We start from the raw sequence: 22668 nt of genomic DNA, 5'->3' as shown, positions 1-22668 counted from the left end.
GTGTTGCTCACCCAAAATTCTTGCAGCGCTTTTCGATCAGGCTGGCTGTGATTCTCCTTTCCTGAGACAAACTCGCTGTCGGTTTGCCTTCTAAGTGAAGAATTCATTGTGACTCATTGCACTCCAAGAAACAGCAGACATGTCCTTTGTCTTTATTCATATATAGGACACCCCCTTGTTTGTTTCTTCCTGTAGATTTCTTCTTGTAGATTTCATATTCACTCAGTCCACACCTGGCTGCGTATACAAATAGGCCTGCAGTGTGAGGCACACAGTACACAAATGTCCAGACAGGGACATGGGTATTGGTTACCTTCTGCGTGAAAGGAACGTTTCAGAGGTATGTCACCTCCTGGTGACCTGCCTTAACTCCAAGACCGTAAGATCATAATTTTCAATATAGATATACATATAGATACTTCTTAAATATTATCTTTGCCTACATTTCATTATGATTATGATGACCAGTGGGATTTTGGCTCTTGGTAGAGACCTGACATGCCTCCTTTTGGTGAACTGTTATGTAGATATCCAACCTATGGAATCCTTGTAAAACTCTATGCACCTTCTGTGTCCTCTGCCAAATTAATTTGGCATCAAAGGATCGTTGGGTCACACCTACTTTACAGAGAGGTTGTGAACCTTAAGTGATATTTGTAAATTCCAGTGAGCTCTTTGGATGAAAGGCGCTACAGAAGTATATATTAGTAGTAGTAGTAGTAGTTTATTATTGTTACCATTTTTGCAACATCTTTGCAACAGCAGTTGCATGGGATTCCCAGGCCATATTGATGATAAATTTTACTTTCTACAACTGATCACTTCTTGATGCTTAATATTTTTATTTAATATATTTATTTCAGTTTCTAACAAAGACACACAGTGTCTTTCCAATAGTTTATGATGCATGTACATCAAATAAAATATATCACATAGACATTTTCAGAACATTAATATAAAAGTCCAACCCATAATAGAATCAAGCCATTCAGCCAAACCAACGGAATAAACAAATCCCACTTTCTGCTTCAAAGCTGATTTCTTCACCGGTCCTCACCCACCTTGAATGTGGGGGGAAAGAGAGAGACTTTGCAGCCTACTTTTATGGAGTGTGAATGTCCAGGGCACTTAAGACTGCTTTGCATTGTCAATGTGATGGCCAGGATCTGTAAAACCAGTGTGATTCACATCAGAATCAGGCTCCAGTCTTGGTTTCCTGCTCTGTTCCTCCTCCATGAGACATAGATCATGCTTAGATATGCATTGCATGCTTTTACAGCTGTTACCATCCTTCTGCATTTTCCCATCCTCTTTCTGCCATTCCTCCTCTATTTCTTCAAAGCCCTTCCCAAAGACTGCCAGTTTCTCTCTCTTAGATTCTCTTTTCCAAACTGCCACCCTTTTCTAGAACTTTCCCTGTGTTCCTGAAGTATCACTCACTGGCTGCTTCTGTTTTCTAGGACCTCCTTCCCAGTTCCTGTTAACTTGTTCTGACACTGATTAACTACTAAGGGTGTGATCAGCTCATAGAAGTTATAGATACGGGTAATGGTCAGGTAGATCAATGACCATGAATGAACATACATTTCATTGTATAATGTCAGTTGTTAGCTATGGTTAATGAAATGTCACAACATTGGACCATCTCACAAGGTATTAAATCATTGGATAAATAATTTAAAATTAGACAATTTTTCACATTGTTGAGAATTGCAGATCTGTGTTTATACATAGCAAAGTGATATCTGTTTAGATAGCTGAGTTTTTTTAGCAATATTCCTGTCAATGAATTTGTAAGGCAATACAACTTTTTAAAAATAGCAGCCGCCAGTCGAATGGATGACTATGAACGCTAGCCAAATATGCTTCAGATTAGGAGATCAAGACTAAAAAGAGAGACAGTCAACAACATTTCCATAATATTTTCTCTCTCTCTAGTAATGGTTTACAGAGAAGAAGAAAATCTCTTGTTTAGCTTGAAGCTTGTTTCTCTCGCCAACAGAAGTTGATCCAATAAAATATATTACCTCACCCAATTTGTGTATCAGAGTAAAAGAAAGTCAGTTATCAGTTATTTTTAGGAAAATGTATATAGCACTGGGTAAACAGAGGAAATTAAGTAGGACATATTTATCCCTGATATAACCACTGAAATCAAAAGGCATGAATTGGGTTCATATATCAGACTTCAGACAGATCTTACATATATATCAAGATTCCCACACGCCTCTTCCACTGCTTCACTGATATACATCCTGTATATCATTAGCCACATAATTCACACTTTGTTATGCTCATCATTTGTTGTGACCTCTGAATTAAAGGCACAGTTAACTCTATATAAAACACATCAGTAGTGAGAGCTATGTTGACAGCTTGTTACTGAACACCCTACAGCAGGACTTGTGATTTAGAGGAGGAAGGTGAGTGTAGCTGGATGGTCCTTAGTGCATGACTTAAGAGAGAGAATGGGCCCCATTCTGATCTCAGATAAGCTTAGCTCCATTGATTTCACTGGAGAAAGTCAGATCAGAATCAGGCATAATATCTCTGATTACATCAGAGAAGAGTGTTAGACTGCTGTGATATACAATAAGGCAATCGAGGTCCTGCCCCACCTTCTGCCCTGTGACAGTCGAGGACTGGGTTTGGGGGAAATGCAGGCTCCTTTAAAAGTATTTAGCCATTGCTGCATCTTCATGTTCTGCCTCATAGATCCTGGAGGTGTTCTGCTTGTAGGAAGATTGTCGCCAGCCATAAAAGCGGGTGTAGTGCAGTGGTGCTGACACAATTGATGCTTAAGCTTTACCAGGTAATGCCTTATTTGAATGAGACAGTGAATAGAGAAAACATATGGGAAAAAGGGGGAAAATACCCCTCTTTCTTTAGGGAAAGAGCTTTCAGTTGAAATTCTGTCACGTTCCAAGGGTTGTGCAGTGTCCTTTTTTTATTTAAAGATGGGCAGATTACATAGGTGATCATAAATATGAGGTGTTTGGATATAAAATGTGGGTCCTGGAGAATACTGTTGCATTGTTCAACAAGATATTTCAGAGGACTTCTAGAAATAGGAGTTGCTTTGCCCCCATCACTGCTGTAAAGATGAACTCAACTCTGTAGTTCAACAGTCTTTCACAGCACTGCCATTATATGCCCAAGAACTACTTCCTGGGAAAAGGCTTTCTAATCTTTACTCACATGAGTATCCCTGTAACTTAGTGGACCTTTATTTCAACAGAACTACTCACATGAGTAAGGACCGCTTTCATGCAGGGTCAGTCCCAATGGGCCATATTTTCAAAGGAGCTCAGATCCCATTTAGGCACCAAAATAAACCATGTTTTCAAGAGTGCTCAGCACATTGGGTCCTTATTTCTTTTGAAAATCTGTCTGCAATTGTCACAGTGGGAGCTGCTGAGAGCTGAGCATTCTTGAAAATCTGGCTCTTATTTAGGTGCCTATATGGGAGCTGATCTCTTTTGAAAATCAGGCCCAACATGGTTAGCTTGTTACAGCACAGTAAAAATCTAAAATGAAGTTAAAGTAATGGTTCCATTTTATGAGAAATGGATGTCTGCACATCCAGAAACTCAATATTTAATGGATTTTAATCTCTCACAGTTAATATCAATATATCACCCTGATGAGGAATCAATGTTCTGTTGAAATCAGAGCAGAACAGAACTAATGCGAAGCTAGCAGAGGTTTTCTCTGGCAAACACCAAAAGTCCTGTGACCTGGGAAAGCCATAATAACAAATGCTAGGTAAATATGAAAAGAAATTTGCTATGAAATGTACATGGCCCCGAAGATACAGCCGGAAGCAGATCTGTATCTAGTCAGAGGTTTGGATGCTTAGTTAAGGATTTGTTAGTTCTTCCAAGATCCATGAACACTGAGTAAGTTTCATTTTGAATCTTGCAGCCTAAGCCTGTGGCATGCATCCATGGAGTTAGTAAAGTGTTACTGGGTGTTCAGATACTATCAAAACTAGAGAAACTTGCATGAATCTTTGAGGCCATAAAAAGCTATATTCTCCTCCTTCCTTACTGCTGCATAATCATCTAAATAAAAAATATATCATCAGGAATGTGTCCAGATACTGTTTTATGAAGAATGTAATTAGAAACAAATGGGAATTCATCTAATTAAATTGGATCATCTTGCAGTGTGCTGCACACCATAATAATGAGACACACTTTTTTAGTCTTGTAATTGACAGTAGTAAAGACACAATTAATAATAAAAAAAAGTACTATGTCTGCTTTAGATTTTTCCCTTGTGCCTCTTTATTGCTGGCTGCATTTAAACCAGATGATATTTAGTTTATATAGATGCATTCAGAAGTAATATAATGTATAGGAGTCATTTACAGAAATAGATTTTATGTACAAAAGCTCTTAACTCAAATCCTGGTGATATATATAGAGCAATGACACTTTTTTAACATCAGGGGTTTACACACGCTGTGGAGGTAGGATGGGTCAGTGAGGCTGACTGAGTACAACGCGTTCAGCAGTGGTGCTAACCGCTGCTTTGAAAAGGAAGAAGCAGCATGAATTACCACATAGTGCTTGCTGTGAACAGCAGCCCTAGAAATGGGCTGAGAGGCTGGCCACATCTGCAGTTTTCTAAGCCATGCCTCCTTAGATCTGACAATTTCATTCAGCAACTTTATTTGGTGGGCCCCTCACCTAGTTCCCAATCTTGCACCCTTTAAAATCAATGGACAAACTCCAGTTGGCTTTGATGGTGCAGAATGAGGTGCTAATAAGAAAGTATTGCCCAGTGAGTGAGCTGGGGGAAAAGCAGCTCTCTTCCCTCTCCCCCACAACTCACCTTCAAATGACAGGACAAGATTTTGCTCTAAATATCCAAGGAGAGGCACCATTGAACACTCACTAGGACTTGCTTCATAATTCTCATCAACTGCCAACATTTACAGTCCGACTTATATTTGTCTCACAGTCCATGTATGTTACTCCCATTAACACTCGCGTCAGGAAGAGAGAGTGTACTCTGCTTGCTTTCAGAGACCTGCAATATAGAAATACATTTGTGTTACTTATCAGAGGGGTAGCCGTGTTAGTCTGGTTCTTTGTGTTACTGTAGGCCACGATTCTACTCCCATTGAAGTCAACAGTAGTTTTGCAATGGATTTCAGTGGCATAGGATCAGGCCTGTAGGTTTTTACATTTATTCTGGATTCATGAAAAGTTTTAGGTGCAGGGCTACCATTGCTTCTGTGTCACCTAGTAGCTGTAGGATTAAAATAATGGTATTATCCTATTCCCTTTCTTCAAGTGAGAATACCTTGCTTTAAAAATAGTGATCAGACTCACCAGAGTCACGCTGGTGAAACTCCGTGGACTTCATTTGAGGTACTTGTGATTGACACTAGAGGCGAATCAGGCCCTGGGCCTCATTTATCCCATGTCCCAGAGTATCATGACCGCATTAATAGTTGGTACATACATCTCTCACTCTAAGCTTTGAAAATATGCCTCTTAGGAACCAGAATCTTCTATTTTGGGAAAATACCGGCACAAATTCTAGTAGAAAGAGGTATGAATTCTTTTCAGGAAGCACTGCATTGCAATGTGGCAAGCTTTTCCCTGAAAATCAGTTATTACTTGGTGTGAGAATGGTTCAGTTGGGCCCTTTGTAGGGGAGCCGGTAATCTGCAATATTCAAGGGTCTGGATTCTCCACTGCCTTGCACTGTGTGGCGTTATTTGCATAATTTACACTATACAGTGTAAAATGCTGCTAAATCAGTATGGTCAAATTTTACCCTCCCTTTGTGCAGGTGTAAAGACGACTACATAAGGTGCAAGGCAATACAGAATGTGACACTGGAAGTTCTGCAACCGATCCCACTGCAGGGGCTTGCTGCGAGTGTTGTGGGTTGATAGTCTGCTAGCACACTGGCTGCATCATGAGTGTGGAGGCCAGCGCTGTAGGTACTTCAAGCACTCAGCTCACCCCTGTAGCTCTCGCTGGCTTCCCTTAAACCAGTGGTTCCCAAACTTGTTCCACTGCTTGTGCAGGGAAAGCCCCTGGTGGGCTGGACCAGTTTGCTTACCTGCCATGTCCGCAGGTTTGGCTGATCACGGCTCCCACTGGCTGCAGTTTGCTGCTCCAGGCCAATGGGGGCTGCGGGAAGCGGTGCGGGCTGAGGGACATACTGGCCGCCGCTTCCAGCAGCTCGCATTGGCCTGGAGCAGCAAACCGTGGCCACTGGGAGCTGCTATCGGCCGAACCTGCGGACGCAGCAAACCGGCCAGGCCTGCGAAGGGCTTTCCCTGCACAAGTGTCGGAACAAGTTTGGGAACCACTGCCTTAAACAGTTGCACCATTTTTTTTTCTGTAAGTGGGTTGCAGAAATAAAAGGTGCACATACCCTATGTGCAATTACAATCAATGACCAAAACAATTGTTCCTAACCCAGCCCCTGTGGGCAGCTCAGTACTGGGGTATCAAGGCAAAAGTTTTCTCTTGTAACCTGTCTCATGCTGGCCTGCCTGCCTGCAGGCCACTGCCCTGGATTCCCCTGCTGTGCTTTCTTAGCCCTTTAGCTCTCCTGCTGCTGCGGCAACCTCCAGTCTGCTGTTCCTGCTCTCACCTAGCTGTCAGCTCTCTCGAGACACCTTTCCTTTTCCTGGACTCTGAGGATTAGAGGAACCCTCTACTGACTGGATGATGTGGAGGGTAACACAGTGCCCAGTAATGAATGCTACACTCACTAGTCATTACATTTGTAATAAATGAGTGACACACAGGAGTGCTGGTTAGAGACCCATCTTTATTTTCTGTCATCAGTCACTTGACTTGGGCCAATGTCACAGAGGTTAATATTCCTGTCATATGAGTGGGGTCCGTGTCCACTGGCAGTAATATTTACAGAGGTAACATTGGGAGTTGCCATGGAAACTCTTCGGTTGCATTGATATATGCCTTTGAGTTCTAGAATTGGGAGCTGGTTCGTGGCAGGTTAAATTGGCCAGTTGCTGGAGCTAAAGGTGGATTTTGCTTTTAGCTCAGAGAGTGAGCTCTGAAGAAACAGTATTAGGGATCTGTGAATCCCACAGATCATATGAGCGCCGTTGAGGTAAATATCTTGGAGAAAACGTGGCTTGAAGTTTTGAGGCTGGAGTAACTGCTGGAGAGATCAGGTTGTTTATTACACAAGCCTCTATCTATTAGCATTGAGAGGACTGAAGAAAGGGATTATCTTCTTTGTTTTTAGTACTAGGACATATTTAGTACATTTTGTTTGTCTCATATTGGATTCTTTTCATTTTGTTGTGTGTAAATACTGGTATAAACACATTTCTCTTTTGTTCTGTCTTCCCTAGTCGGAGTGATGCTTGTTAGCAAAATGAACTAATGGGGATAAGTAACCTGTTCCGGTCTGCCGTTGAAACAGGATCCATTTTAAATTAAGGCCTTGGAGGGATACTGTGGAACTGTGTTTGCAAGAGTTATAACAAAAGTGAATGGAGCTGGCAGCATATAAATCAACAAACAAACCCTTCAGTCCACACTTGTTACTGACAGAACCAGTAACTGCCAACACTATTTACTTTGGTGAAAAAAATTACTGGACCAGATTCTGCTCTCATTGCACTGGTGTTGATCCAAAGTATCTTTGTTGACTTCAGTGGGATTGCTTTGTATTAAACCAGGGCAAATGAGATCAGAATCCAATCCGTTGATAATAGTTCCTTCTTGGCCTGTGTGTATTGGGACTGAAATCAGCTTTTATATATATGTATGATTTATAAAAGGTGAAATTAACATTTAATTGGTGTTAATACAGGTTGTTTGGTACAGATTCACTAGTCTGGTCAGGGGCCAGTTTAGTCCCTGTGGTGAGTTAGAGCAGCCTCTGTTACCTACTTTGTAATCTGGATTTTTTATTTTTTTATACAAAAATGTTTAATTCATTATTTTGCTTTTGTATCCGTTATCTAATACCAGTCTGAATTTGTGTGAATTCTAGTGATATTTAACTGCAACGGGGATGAGTTGACTAAAAGAAAAAAATGCTCATTTATGTCACAAACATATTTTAATGTAACTAAAATTATAGAATTGTTTAGAATTTATGGGCAGCAGCTGAAAATTTCATTAGAAGCCTAGTTATATTAAACTCTCTTCCTTCATAATACTTTATGACCATCTTTTTCCATAACATATTTTGATCATCACAGCAGAAGAAAAATGGACGATTTGTTTAGTGGACATTAGAAATTTATTCGTCCCTGGCTTAAATAATTAGAGGACAGGGAAATTACACCAGAGATGAATTTGGCACTTGAGGTCAAATTTTCAAAATGCTCTCAACCTCTAAAACTTCTTTCCACAGTTTGACAAGGATATTTTCTACTTTTGCAAACAGAATTTTTACATGCAGAACTAGTAGTTAGACAAAATGATATTAGTGCAGACAGATCCAGATTTTTGCCTGCGCAGATATGCAAGTCCAAACTGACGGGGTATGTTTGAAAATGTGTAGAGCATATTCTGTCCTTGAGCCAGAAGCATCAATCCTATTGGCACCACTGGAAAGTGCACATATAAAAGAGTAGGATGTGGCTTTTAGATTTCTGCTTCTGTGGGAGCTGAGGTTTCAGGTTATGTGGAATAACTGAACGGTGCACTTTTCTGTGTAATTGACATTCTAGTATCCACCATACAGTATAATTTGTACAAATTGGAAAAGTCATCTATTACTGTATGTAACAGGAAAGCATCAGGTGTTCAACAAGAGGGAAGGATTTGGGAAGAAAATATAGGGCAATGATATCTGAACAAAAACATTTGCAATTTTCTTTTAAAAACAGGTGTTATGGTTGCTACTACCCAGGCCTACCTAGCATAATCAGCAGTAGATAACAGAAATAACTTGGGCAAAAGTACTGGGCAGTTGTTTCATCAGGATGAAATATTCTTTCTGAATTTTGCCTACTTGCTAGACCTATTTTTATCAACTTGAGACACAACTATCTTTTTTCCAAGTCAAGGTATGTATGAGATTTTCCTCTCATGTATATTTGTGTATGTGAACGGGTTCCCCCTTCAGCTTCTGGAAACCTGGATAAGCAGTCTTGAGTGAGTTAACTAGTATAAACAGTCCACTATAGAACCTTCATCAAGTGTCCTTATTGTTGTTTATGCTCTGGGTACATCACCATATAGGAGCAGTTTTGTGGCCTTTTATACTGCTTGCAGTCTTCTCAGGGCATCCAGCTGGTGCGCTGATTACCTCCATTAGCTCATTAGGCTCCCTGGAAGTACAAGTGATCCCTTCACCTCTTCCAAACCCAAACTACTTAAGTCCCTTCTACTCTAACCACAGCAAGGGCCCTGAGTGTTCTAAGTGACCAGGCTGCTGATTTCCAAAGGGCTCAGATTATAGATACTAACAGCACCCTCTCAAAGTGTACATCAAGAATAACTCTGTTGACTTCAACAGAGTTACATTGGTGTTAAATGGGTGTGAGTGAGTGGCAATTCAGGCTCTTAGCTTTTTATTGAGAGAATATATATATTGTAGCCAAAGTAAGGTTCAGTTTCACTTTCCACTTGTGACTGAGTTCCTTTTTGATCACATACAATCTATAGCGGTAGTGATGACAAGGATGAGGGAGAAGGATGCTCTTGTGGTTAAGATACTGCACTGGAATTCAGGAGATCTGGCTTCAGTTCCTGGTTCTGCTGCAGAGACTTCCTATGTGACTTTTGCAAGTCTCTTAATCAGCCTGTGTCTTAGTTCCCCAACTGAGTGTTTGAGGAGCACAGTTCTTCATTGTTCCTACCCTTTGTCGGTCTTGTCTTTTTAGATTATAAGCTTTTTGGGTCACGGGCTCTGTCTCTTACCATGTGTTTGTACAGCACCTAGCACAACCAGGTCACTAGGTGCTACTGCAATACAAATAATAATTACTGACTTTTCTTTGGGTCTGTAGTCAGGTATTGAATTTAAAGGATAGCTAGTGGCTAAAGTTGCTTCAGTGGGTGAAATTGATAAAATGCACAGTTCTCATGAGAAGTTCTAATTCCCCCATCTGGCACCAGATGACACACACTGAGATATCAGAAACATCTTAAACACCACCTCTAGATCCATTGTTCATCAATCTGATGTGTGTATTTCCAAAGCACCCATCATCAAGAAATCTAGATGCCAAATATAAAATTAATAGTTTCACTAAATGGGCCAGATCTTAGCTCATCTCAGGAGCAGTGTAGATTAAACCCACCTTTACACCACCTGCTCTTGTGCTTCAAGAGTTTTGGGACAGTGGCTACTGGATTTGTGTAGCAGCAGATCCATCAGCCCCTGTTTCCATAGGTGCTGACTTCCACTGTTCCCGGTGGGTGCTCCCCCACCCCTGCACTGCCCTCGCCCCGCCTCCATTCTGCACCCTTCCCCCAAGTCCCTGCCCCTGCCCTGCCTCTTCTCCACTTCCTCCCCTGAGCGCACGCCTCCCCGCTCCTCTCGCCTCCCTCCTGGAAAATCCTAAGCGCTGCCAAACAGCTGTTTGGTGGCAGGAAGCGCTGGGAGGTAGGCGGAGGAACAGAGACATGGTGCGCTAAGGGGAGGGGGAGGAGGTGGGGTGAGGGGTGCTTGGCTGCTGGTGGGTGCAGAGCACCCACTAATTTTTCCCTGTGGGTGCTCCAGCTCCAGAGCAGCCACGGAGTCGGCGCCTATGCCTGCTTCCATTCCTCTCCTGGCCCACCCCTGCCTTGGCTCTGTCAAGCCCCCAGGCCCTGCTGCTCAGAGTTATGCAGGGTGTCCTTGCAGAGATTGATGGAGCACAGGCGGAGCAGATGTTCTTGTGAGGTTTCCCCAAAAACTGCCCCACTCCCACCTCTGGTGACAGAGCAGGCACTGGCAGCCATGGGGGAGGGCAGGGTTATTTTCCCTTGTGTGTTTTAACACTAACAATGCTGACATAAGATATTGTGTCAGCATTAGAGCTGATGGGGAAAGTGGGTGAACCAGGCATGAGTTGTGCAAATAGATGAACCTATAGGATTATAGGATTCTAGCGCATCTGCACATGGGATCAGAGAGATAAATAGGCACCCAAGTAAAAGCTACAAAGAAGGAATAAGAAGTTTTACTGGAAGAAAATCGCAGTCACTCTGGGCAATGTCTGCCTGTCATCGTTGACACAGTAGCTATTCAGCTGTACGTATATTGCTGTCTGCTCTGCAGAGGACAGATCATTAATTACAAGGCATGGCAAACTGCAGTATACTTAGGGCTCCTGGGTGATGACAGGCTGACATCACCCAGAATGACTGCAGAAGCAGTGTGGTGACCAGCCCTACATACGACTTTTAAAACTGATAAGAACTGTTACCCAAAATGTCAACCTCGAAGAGAGCACTAAATGTGTTCATGGAAACCTAATAGTCTTCTCTCTCTTTGTCTGTCTCTCTCACACACACACTTAGCGTTTGGTTAATTTAATTTCTGATATTAAATTAAATGCCGTTTTCAAATCTCAAGTGCTGTGAGGATTTCCCATGTCAGCGGGATGCAAGGCAATCCTGTGCATTCTGCCTTGGGGGAGCCCTGGAGCATACATAGTGTGAATACAGTAACAGCTGTGGGTCTAGCTGAGATTGCCAGATTCCACTGAGAACCTGGTGATCAACAATTTCTGGGAAGATTGAGGACCTGTTTTGGGCTGAGGGGACACTATTGTGGATCAGGCAGATGAGAGGGCTAACCTAGGAAAATGGTGTATGTTAGTCGGGTAACACTGAGCAATGGATGTTGCTGAGCAATGGATGCAGCTGATCTTAGGATGGTGGGATGATCTACTGACTGTAGTTGGGAGAGTAGGCTGCAGAGCCGGGGCAAGAAGGGGTCACCCAGGACATGGCCCAACCACTTTTTGATCTGACACAGCCCAAGTCAGGGCAAGCAATCCATCAGAGATAATCCAGTGGCACCAGGGCCGGGAAGGGAGCAGAATGTCATGAGGGAAGGGCCCTGCCTGCATGCTGCGGTGAGAGCCAATGGGCCGGAGCAGGGAGCAGGCAGCCCTAAGGGACAAGCACTGCTGTGGGATAAGTGCAGTGCTGGCTCAGTCTCCAACCTCTCCACCTTTGGGCAGGACCAGGCCTTCCGGGAGTCCCACCACAGTCCCACCACTTTAAATTGTGTCCCACAGCTCCTGAGTTGGAGGGAAAGAGAAAAAGCAATTGTGGATCATATTGGGCTAGACGGACGGATTGAGTGAGGGAGGGAGAATCTGATTGGGTGGAGACAGTTGTAGTAAGTATCCAGACTTCGGGTTTTATCCCTAAATCAATGCTGAAATGTTTGAGATTTCTCCACCACTTCTTATTAATACATGAGAATGTCTTTATACTCTCCTAGCTGGAGTGTCCGTGAATGCTGCAGATCCAATGTACTACCTATAGCACTGAAAATTTGCCCCTTTAGCTTGTAATGACCATCTGTAGATCTAATACTTTTGTTTGGAGATGGAAGGGGCGTACAAAATTATACTGTTCAGTGAAACAAGGGTTTTCCTCTGCTGTTCTTATGGAAATACAAACTGATGATATCACTTCATAACTGGGGTGGAGAGAGGGAGATGGGGATGAATCACCTCTTTGCTGTTCATGAATCGCTTCTTTGATTCTAACTACTATAGAGGGCTTAGTACAGATACTAAAACCCAAAATTATCATTTCAGAAACCTGTTAACATTGCTAAGAGACAACAGTACGATCATCTGTCACACAATTTACTAAACCCAAGCACCGAGTAAGCAGGCAAGTGAATAGTTAAGGACAACCTACATCTTACACTATCCACATAATAAACATGAACATAAATATTCAGAGCTCAATTCTCCTCCAGCTGCCTTGTGCATTCCAATAGCGCACAGCAGCCAGAATGTTGGATTAACTGGCTCCCGGAGGATTTCCATGGTGTAAAGGGAAGTCCTCAGGTGGCATAGAGTTGGTGTAATGAGTCATTGAAATCCAGTACAAGGGGCATTTTTGGGATAAGAGGGTATTGTGTGGCCAGGGCACCTTTATGCCCTGGTGATGACCAGAGCTGTACTGATCTCTTGTGGGCAGCAGGGTGTAACTTAGGATATGTCTACACTACCTGCCGGACCAGCGGGCAACGATTGATCCAGAGGAGGTCATCGATTATTAGGGTTGGAAGGGACCTCAAGAGATCATCTAGTCCAACCCCCTGCTCAAAGCAGGACCAATCCCCAATTCCCCCCTCAAGGACTGAAACCATTAGCAGGCCAATGCTCAAACCACTAAGCTATCCCTTCCCCCATAGAAGATTAGGGTTGGAAGGGACCTCAAGAGATCATCTAGTCCAACCCCCTGCTCAAAGCAGGACCAATCCCCAATTCCCCCCTCAAGGACTGAAACCATTAGCAGGCCAATGCTCAAACCACTAAGCTATCCCTTCCCCCATAGAAGATTAGGGTTGGAAGGGACCTCAAGAGATCATCTAGTCCAACCCCCTGCTCAAAGCAGGACCAATCCCCAGACAGATTTTTATCGCGTCTAGTCTAGACGCGATAAATCGATCCTGAGTGCTCTCCTGTCGACTCCTGTACTCCACCGCCACGAGAGGCGCAGGCGGAGTTGACGGGGGAGTGGCAGCAGTCGACTCACCGTGGCGAAGACACCACGGTATGTCGATCTAAGTATGTCGACTTCAGCTATGTTATTCATGTAGCTGAAGGTGTGTAACTTAGATCGATCTACCCCCCTAGCCCCCATTGTAGACCAGGCCCAAGAGAAAACCCAAGGTTGCTTTCCACTGTCATCAGCCTTTAGCCAGCCCCAGGGTCAAAGAGCTACAAAGGAGGCTTAGAACGACCTTTGCCCATCTGCTTTCTCAGCTGTGGAACCAGGCCACTACTGTTATCAACCATAAAGAGACACACATTTCATCAAACACAACAACCCTTAACTCTGATATGTGGAGTGTTTTTAAACTATAATATGTGTATCTTGATTTTAGTAACTAATATTTTCTTTTTAAGGCTTACAGTAAAATGTGAAATATTATTAGTTAATAGATTTATCATTGGAAAGTAGATATTTTAGAATTAAGTTTCTTATAATAACTGTTTCCTGAGAGTGATGTACAGTGTGTAACACTGTCAATATAAGATTTCAGAGATTATTGCTCCCAGAATTATTGGATAGTTTGTCACAAATAGTAGTGTCTGCTCATGGAAGACAGAGGACTTTAATAATATAAGATTGCTAGTCAGACCGGGAAGTGTTGGTAGTGTTATAAGCCTTATGTGCATATGCATAACTCTTTAATACAGTGATGAATGCAGTATGAATACCTACACAGATACATTATGGTCTCGTATAGCAAGACCATAGTTAAGATTGCATCCAATTTTTTTTAACTAGGTCTGTAACTCAGTGTTGCACCATTTTTTAGAGCCCATTTTTGTAAATATGCCATGGGGAATTTGAACCAAATTTCAGTCACTAATTAATACATGTAATGAATGAGCTCCGCTGTGTATTTTGTGGTGTTGGTTTTTTAGGACATTTGGGAAATCTGGAACACTGAAAAAGCCTGATTTTTCTACACAGTGCACATTTGTTGCCCACTGCTGTTGCCTGAGCAGTATTACTGTGACATCAGAGATAATCAGCCACTCCGCACTCACTCCCATCACTTTATTTGCATACTGGGGGAGAGTCACTATTGCCCTGGTTGCCCTGGCAATGTCTGCCTTTGATAACTGATTTACCTCTGACTGCCCAGAACATGATTACAAAAAAGGGTCCCAGGAGGGACAATAAGGAAAGCAGGCTGAGTTTGGCTAAGTGCCTGCTGTGCTCCTCTGGGTTTGTACTGGGTACGTAACACCATACAAAGGGTCATTGTGTGTTACTTTCCTCAAAAGGGTTACATGAAAAATAAGATACAAAATTCCAGCTCCTTTTCATGGATATAGCTTATCTGTTTCTTACAAATTGGGGGCTCCAGCTTCCTAAATACCCACTTTTTTAAAGGTGGGTATCATAGTTGTGAGTCCCTACTCCACTTTCTGTCACAGAGTTAAAACAACGTGTCATTTAGAAGTTGCGGTAAAACGGACGTTACATTTTTAAACAACATATTTTGTTTGAATATAGTTTCATTGCTTTCAATATATTGGTCAACATGGCACTGAGTGGTGAAATATGAAACTTCACAAAGATAACAATGGCAACAAATTACACATTGAAGACAACAAATATATAAGTGCTTTATTATATAAAAATATTTTATTTCTTTTAAAAACTAAGGAAATCCACAAACAAGAAGTTTCATTTAACATTAGTTAAGGTTTCTGTCATCTATAAATTAAACAATGAAAAATTAGGAAATACAAAGTTAAGGATTAAAAGGTTGCATAGTCAAACACTCTCCAATTAGGAAATGACTGAATGAATATTGCCCGTGTCAGTGCCCCTTGTGTGTATGAATTATAATACAGCATTGATTATATGACCCATATTATTTATTTTACATAGGACCCCTCTTGCTCTTCCTGATAGTCCCATTTTAAGCATGAGTTTTACATTCAGTCCTTACCTGCTAATAATTCCTTTGATCCAAGGTCAGCCTCCCCTTGTAAACTTTGCAAGTCTACAAACTGATCTTTTTTCTCACTTAGTTTAACCTGATACACTACAGCTCAGATTCTGTACATACACTCAAGCTTCAAATCAGGTAGGTGTTGAGGGAACAAACGCCTGTGAGAGTTTACTGTTTGGAACTGTCTGCCTTTATTTTGTAATTACTGTAGGGTTATTTGGTACCCCACATCCCAATTGCAAATGAGTGACTGTGGAAATGTGTTGAGTTGATTGTTTTTTTTCACTTGTAAACACTCTGAGAATTTTTAATGGCAATGTCGCATTATGTTTGTGCTGTACTCAGAAGCATAACTGAAATTGACTAAATAACACCCAGACCAGGCTGCTAGTAAGCTTGCTCGTTTTTGTTTTGTTTTTTGTTTTCCTTTGCCTTTTTTGTACTTTAATCCATCTCTAAGGTTCTGTAATGTGCAGGTGGTTATGGTTTGTGAATATCTACACTATTTTTCAGGTGTCCATTAAAGCTGCAAGAATCAGTGTGTGACCCCCCCCCCCCCCTCAACCTCAGGCTGTAAGAGGTTGAATTTGATGCTATAGAGAATAGGAGCTACGATATGTCTGTGCTACAATTGGGCCCATATATTAAATAGTTGCCTTGTCTCGCTCTCTGTCTGCCTCAACTCCTACAATCCTGGGGGAGAAATCTGCTAGTTAATGTCTCCCCCTTTTTTCCCCCTGCTGTCAGTGCTTTAATCTCCATCTCATCATCTCTTTCTGTTATTACCACCAATAGTTTACATAGCATAGTAGTTTATTACAGCATTTACAAACACAAAAAAGCCCCATACTCTGAAAAATTTACAGTCTAGATAAGTCAAGAATAACAAACACAAGATAAAATATCCAGTAATGGCTGAGGAGTTGGGGGCCTGGTGGTTACCAATTATGAGCAAAAGGCAAGGAGAGGCTGCCTGAAGAGATGAGAGGAGGAGAGAATAAGACCAGGACCTGGTCAATAAGACCAGGACCTGGTTTACATCCATATAGCTTCATTGACAGAGATGTTATCCCAGATTTACAGTGATGTGAGATCTGAATCAGGTCCAGGAATAGTGTTCTGGGCATCGAGAGCAGCATGATATATATATGGCACATAGCTGATGATGGGAAACGGAGACAAAAGGAGCAGCTGGTGGAAGGGAAGAGCACAGGGAGCTGGAATGTGAGTAGGGGGAAATTAAAGCAAAGATGTAGGTAAGAGCATAATTATATATGGCAGGGATCGGCAACCTTTGACACGTGGCCTGCCAGGGTAAGCCCCCTGGCGGGCCGGGCTGGTTTGTTTACCTACCGCGTCCGCAGGCTCTGCCGATCACGGCTTCCACTGGCTGTGGTTCGCCGCTCTGGACCCATGGGGGTGGTGGGAAGCGGCATGGGCCGACGAATGTGCTGGCTGCCGCTTCCCACAGCCCCCGTTGGCCTGGGACAGCGAACCGCAGCTAGTGGGAGCCGCGATCGGCTGAACCTGCGGACGCAGCAGGTAAACAAACTGGACCAGCCCACCAGGGTGCTTACCCTGGCGAGCCGTGTGCCAAAGGTTGCCAATCCCTGATGTATAGTCTCGTAGATGACTGATCCAAAGTCTACTGAAGTCAGTGGAACTTTTTCCATTGACACAGTGGGCTCTGTATCAGGCTGTAAGAGGTTGAATTTGATGCTATAGAGAATAGGAGCTACGATATGTCTGTGCTACAATTGGGCCCATATATTAAATAGTTGCCTTGTCTCAGGGTCCTTAAGTTCCACCAAATCCGTGGGTCATCAGTGTTCTGAGGGAGCTAACTCATCACATGAGAACAATTGTTGGCAATGTTAGTGTTAGTCAGAGCTCATGACACTGGACAGCTGCCAGTCCTGCACAGTTTTAATGGGAGGCAATCAAGGGAGCAAGATTTTCCCTGAAGTCAGCTGGTGCACTCAATAAATATTCAGTCCTTCTGATAGAGTTTATCCCCATCCTAACCTAAGGTTAATTTTGATGGCTCCCAGTGGACCTGCCCAGAGTTTGCTATGGGTGGGACGAGATCACAGCTTTTTCCCCAGCCAAGCAGTTGGAATGTGTATAGAGAGCTCTGCTTGACAACGTTTAAGCAGTCCTGAAGGCAGACAAACAGATTACTCAGCTGCTTGCAGCTCTGCCGGAGAAATTTGAGAAATGCCTTGCACATATGGGGAAAAAGAGACACACTGGAAATTCATTAATCAAATAGCACCACCTTAGAAAACTCCAATGTGATGCTTTAAAACAATTAATTTACAAAACCAAACCTAGAACTAGCAGCAGCAGTAACAATAATGCCTTTCCTTCTCCTAGCCATGGCGGCCTCCCAAAATCAGACAGAAATTAGAACATGGCCTTACAATCACTCAAACAGCTACTGGTTAAAAAGAGATTCACAGCTCCAGAAATTAATTAGAATTAGCTGCTGAAGAATAAAAAGTGTGTAGGAAGAAGCCACTTTCCAATATAATTGAGAGCATTTTGAGGATCAGTCTTTCAACCCTGAAAGATTCATTAGCTGATAAAAACATTAAAACTAAAATACTCAAGTGATGTTCCAACACAGGGACTCACTATGGCCTGGATTCAGGAAAGCATCGCTAGTCAGGAAAACAACTGAGCATGTACTTAAGAGATTCCCGATTAGGGTTAGATTTAAGCACGTGATTAACTTCTTTCCTGAATTAGGGCCTAAGACAGATCTCTCTGCTAAATACAGCTACTCCATATATGATAGGAGAGATGGCTGGCTGGACCAACTGCCTCAGAGGGATTTGGACTTAGCAGTTACTAGTCTCATAATGTGCTAGGCGTTTTGTCTGAGTGAGCACAACTGCAGGAGTGGGCTCTCTGTTTGGCTCACCAAACCAGTTCTAAGGGACTGATTTGCCTCATCATTGTTAATGTTTGTTTACATTACAGTAGCACCTGGAGACCCCAGCTGAGATCAGGACCCCATCGTGTAGGCACTGCACAAACACAGAGTAAGAGTTCTTTCTCAGAAGAGCTTCCATTCTAAACAGAACTACTGAGCACCCACAATAAAGTCACCAGGAGCTTCAGGTGCTCATTACTTGTAGCCCCAACTGGTTTTTAGGTTGTGTGCATTTTTGCTTTAGGAAGCGGGGCAGCTGTGATTTATTAGCTATGTTACTACTAAAGTAAAGATCTAATTATTTTTTCCCCAGATCTTTCAGAAATTCAAGATGATGATGATGATTATTTTAATTTCTTGAGTTTCAGAAGTCAGCCATGGACACAGGAAGAAAGGAAAGAACTTCAGTGAGAGTTTACCCGAGTGAGGAATCAAGCCTGGACTCTATGCATGCAGTTTCTGTACTAGTTTAATGAAGTATGGGAATTGATAGAATGTGTTAGAAACTTCAGACGTCTTACTTCCTCTGCCTGCCCCATCCAGGTCTCATCCCACCTTTTCCAAGTCATTATCCAAGAAGTGTCAGAGAAAGCCCAAGCATCCCTTTTGCTCCCACTTTTGCTTTGGGGGAGGTGGATGGTGGGGGAAACAGGAACACTGCACAAGATTCACGCATTCCCCTTGGATGAGTCTGAACTAATTTATCCATTGACTCTGTGATCAGTTAGAAATCAACAGCATGTGTGAAACTGATGATCACTTTTCTATTCTTCATACAACTGGAAAATTTGATTTGGCCAACCTCACATTACAGAGATACATGCTCTCCATGGGCTGAGTGGAATACTAGGCAGTCATGACAGTACCAGCCATCATCTCCAGAGACCTTTAATCCCTGACAAATCTTTTCTTCTTGAAAGTAACTGTGGGTGGTCTCCCTTTTTTCTAATTTCAGTAACTTTGGTACATCACTTTCTAGTTATGCAGCTGATGCTCATGTTTGTATGAATAGCTATTAAAAAAAAGGAAAGATCAGATGTTTGTTGTTTCATTTCCAACATAAATCAAATTTTGTATTCACATTTCAATTCTAGTTTAGCCACAGGAATAGCTTTAGTATTGCTAAGTGTCTGGAGACTATTGACTACAGAGACATGTTTTTAAGCAGGCTATAATAGTTTCTACAGCTGTTAACAGTTCATAGAAGAATGGCAGCATTATTCATCGGTGTTTAAAATGTGCATGACTTGCATTGCACAGAAGTCAGTTTGGAGAATGTCAGAATTTTTTTCTGAAACTCTGCCAGGAAAGTCTTCAATAACTAGAGAAATTCTTTTCACTGGTGAAATCAACATGCAGCACATTGTGTTATTATAATTGCTTAGAGCTCACCATGAAAGTTGTCTTTGTATGTGTGGATGTACGGCTAGTACTGTTTTGTTTTTATTTATTCTGCATTCTTTATTTTAATGTTCTTTCCTTTTTTCCAGACCAGAAAGATTGTTATTGAGCTCTTCACAGAGCTGAAATAATGCTGTGTGTTAAAAAAATGTTAACAATTTGAAGAAGTTATAAAAATTTATAAGTTGGCCGAGTACTTAGGAAATTTCTGCATATTTTAATATAAATAGGTAATGCAAATGTTTGTTCTTTGCATTTAGAGGTGGGTCTCGGTTTTCTAAAAGGTTTCATATTTAAATTTGATTCTTTGGATTATATTAAACTCAAACCAGTATTTTTACATGTTGCATAACTAAAAAACATGTAATCACAAAAGATACAGTGCTTACATAGTTAATAGTGAATGCAATACAGTCACAAAGTTTAACATTAAAATGTAGACTGTGAATAGTATCAGTGTTTGAACAATTTCATTAACAAATTTAGCGCCTAAATCAATACCCATTGAAGTCAATGGGAGTCTTTCCATTGACTTCACTGGATTTTGGGTTGGGCTCACAGAGAATAAGGCAAGCCTTATTGCAACTGGATGCTTATTATAAAATAATTTTCTCTTTTATTTCAATATTAAATGCCAAAGTCTGTTGTCAGATACACCGGTGTAAACCCAGAATAACTCACTGAAGTCAGGGGAGTTACTCCAGTTTTATTTTGGTGTTAACTGTGCCCCCAAAGTTTATTAATAATTTAAATCACAAAATAAAATAAAAGCAAAAATCTGTAAAAGAACAGAAGGAAGAGAATGGAGAGAGGAGAAAGGCAGTAATAAAGGAAGAAGTGTGTAATTAAATAGAATGTAAGAATGCAGACAGGGATCTGAATGATTATCGACAGACTCAATAAATAATAACTGTCTGAAATTTTAAAATGTGTTTCTTACCATGAACATACTGTGTTGTGTTTGAAACAAAATTACATGTGTGCATCTGGAACTTGGACTGAAAAGTTATGTTTGTGACATTGGCAGTCTGAGTGCCCAAGTAAGTCTTAAAATCAGTTCCCACGCTGCTTTAGAAGGAAAGGTTTAACTTTAGGAATATGAAAGTTCTTTGTATGTCTGTTAAACTTAAAGAAGGTGATGGTAGGTTTGCTGGGGTCCCATACTGCTCACATCATAAATGTCTCTGGCTGGATTGGGAACTGACAGCAGGAGGCTCAGAACAGACTTTTTAATCTCAGATATACAATTTTCAGCCTGTAAAATGCTTCTCCCTAGACAAGGTTTCAGTCTCTAGTGCTGAGTAAGATGGGTTCAGTAAGCTTTCTTTTAAGAGAGCGAACATTTGGGACTCTAAGAAGCCTGGATGGGAAGTGGTTAGAATTTAGGAATTCACCTAGATTGTCTTACTCAGTCCTAGATGCAAGCAGCACTTAGGGTATGTCTACACAGCTGCCCCATTGTAGCCCTTCAGTGTTGACATACTGCTGCCTATCCACGGGTTAGGTTGGGTTAACTACACTGCTTCTGGGTGTGGATTTTTCACTCCCTGAGCAACGTATTCAAGCCAACTTAATTTTCTAGCATAGACCAGGCCTTAGAATTGAGAGAAGTGGAAACCACAAGGAATGCCATAGGCAAAGAGGTCATAAGGAGAAGTGGTGCAGAGAAAGCACCACGTTGACTGTGGCTGAAGGAGAATAACTAATGTTGTTGCTGCAAGGTTGTGTAAGGGAATTTTTGTTTTAAAGAAGATTTTCTGATTTGTAACCAGACATTGTCCCTTTAATTTACAAATCAGATAATGCAGCAGTGAATGTTAATACTGAGCTGGGGATAGCTTTGGGGATAGCTTTGGCTGATCTTTGTGTCATCTGCAAACTTTATCAGTGATGATTTCCAGGACATTGATAAAAATGTCAAATGATGTAGGGCCAAGAACTGGTTCCTGCAGGATACCATTAGAAACACACTCATTTAATGATGAATCCCTATTTACAGTTACATTTTGAGACCTATTAGTTAGCCAGCTTTTAATCCATTTAATATGTGCTATGTTAATTTTATAGCTTGCAAATTTTTTAATCAAAATGTCATGCGGGTACCAAGTCAAATGCCTGTCAGAAATCTAAGTATACTGCATCAACACTTTTACCTTTATAAACCCAATTTACAATCTCAAGAAAAAAAGTTAGTATGACAGAATCTATTTTCCATTAACCCATGTTGATTGGTATTAATTATATTACTTCTTTAATTCTTTATTAATTGAAACCCTTATCAGCTGCTCCATTATCTTGCTTAGTATTGATGTCAGACTGGGAGGCCGTAATTACCCAGGTCATCTCGTTTACTCTTTTAAAATATTGGCACAATTTTAGCTTTCTTCCAGTCTTCTGGAACTTCCCTTGTGTTCCAAGGCTTATTGAAAATCAACATTAGTAGTCCAGTGAGCTCCTCAGCCAGCTATTCTAAAATTCTTGGATGCAAGTTATCCGGACTTGGTGATTTTAAAATGTCTAACTTCAGAAGCTGCTGTGTAACATTCTCCTGAGATACTAGTGGAATGGAATGAGTGTTGTCCTATGATATGACATCATCCGTTCCCCCCCCCCCATATGGAACAGAAATATTTATTGAACACTAACAATTTGTGGCCTATACTAGGTAATTACAATGGGGCTGGGAGAATCTACAGTCCTTATATGGC

At 41.6% G+C, this 22668-nt stretch overlaps 2 long non-coding RNA genes across 3 annotated transcripts; both read left to right on the top strand.

The window, feature by feature from the left end:
- Positions 1-6971: 6971 nt before the first annotated feature.
- On the top strand, positions 6972-12807 carry LOC123374269. The gene is made up of 3 exons (XR_006581046.1): positions 6972-7110; positions 8849-9028; positions 12728-12807. It is a non-coding gene; the product is annotated as an uncharacterized LOC123374269 (long non-coding RNA).
- A 1995-nt stretch (positions 12808-14802) lies between these two features.
- On the top strand, positions 14803-19596 carry LOC123374270. Of its 2 annotated transcripts, XR_006581047.1 has the most exons (4): positions 14803-14896; positions 15701-15756; positions 18607-18747; positions 18928-19596. It is a non-coding gene; the product is annotated as an uncharacterized LOC123374270 (long non-coding RNA). The 2 variants fall into 2 exon arrangements; XR_006581048.1 differs by lacking the exon at positions 15701-15756 and having other exon boundaries at positions 14854-14896.
- The last annotated feature ends 3072 nt before the right edge of the window (positions 19597-22668 follow it).

Source organism: Mauremys mutica, chromosome 7 (genome assembly GCF_020497125.1).
Source record: "Mauremys mutica isolate MM-2020 ecotype Southern chromosome 7, ASM2049712v1, whole genome shotgun sequence".
Taxonomy (NCBI): Eukaryota; Metazoa; Chordata; order Testudines; family Geoemydidae; genus Mauremys; species Mauremys mutica.
This window is presented reverse-complemented; position numbering and strand designations above follow the sequence as displayed.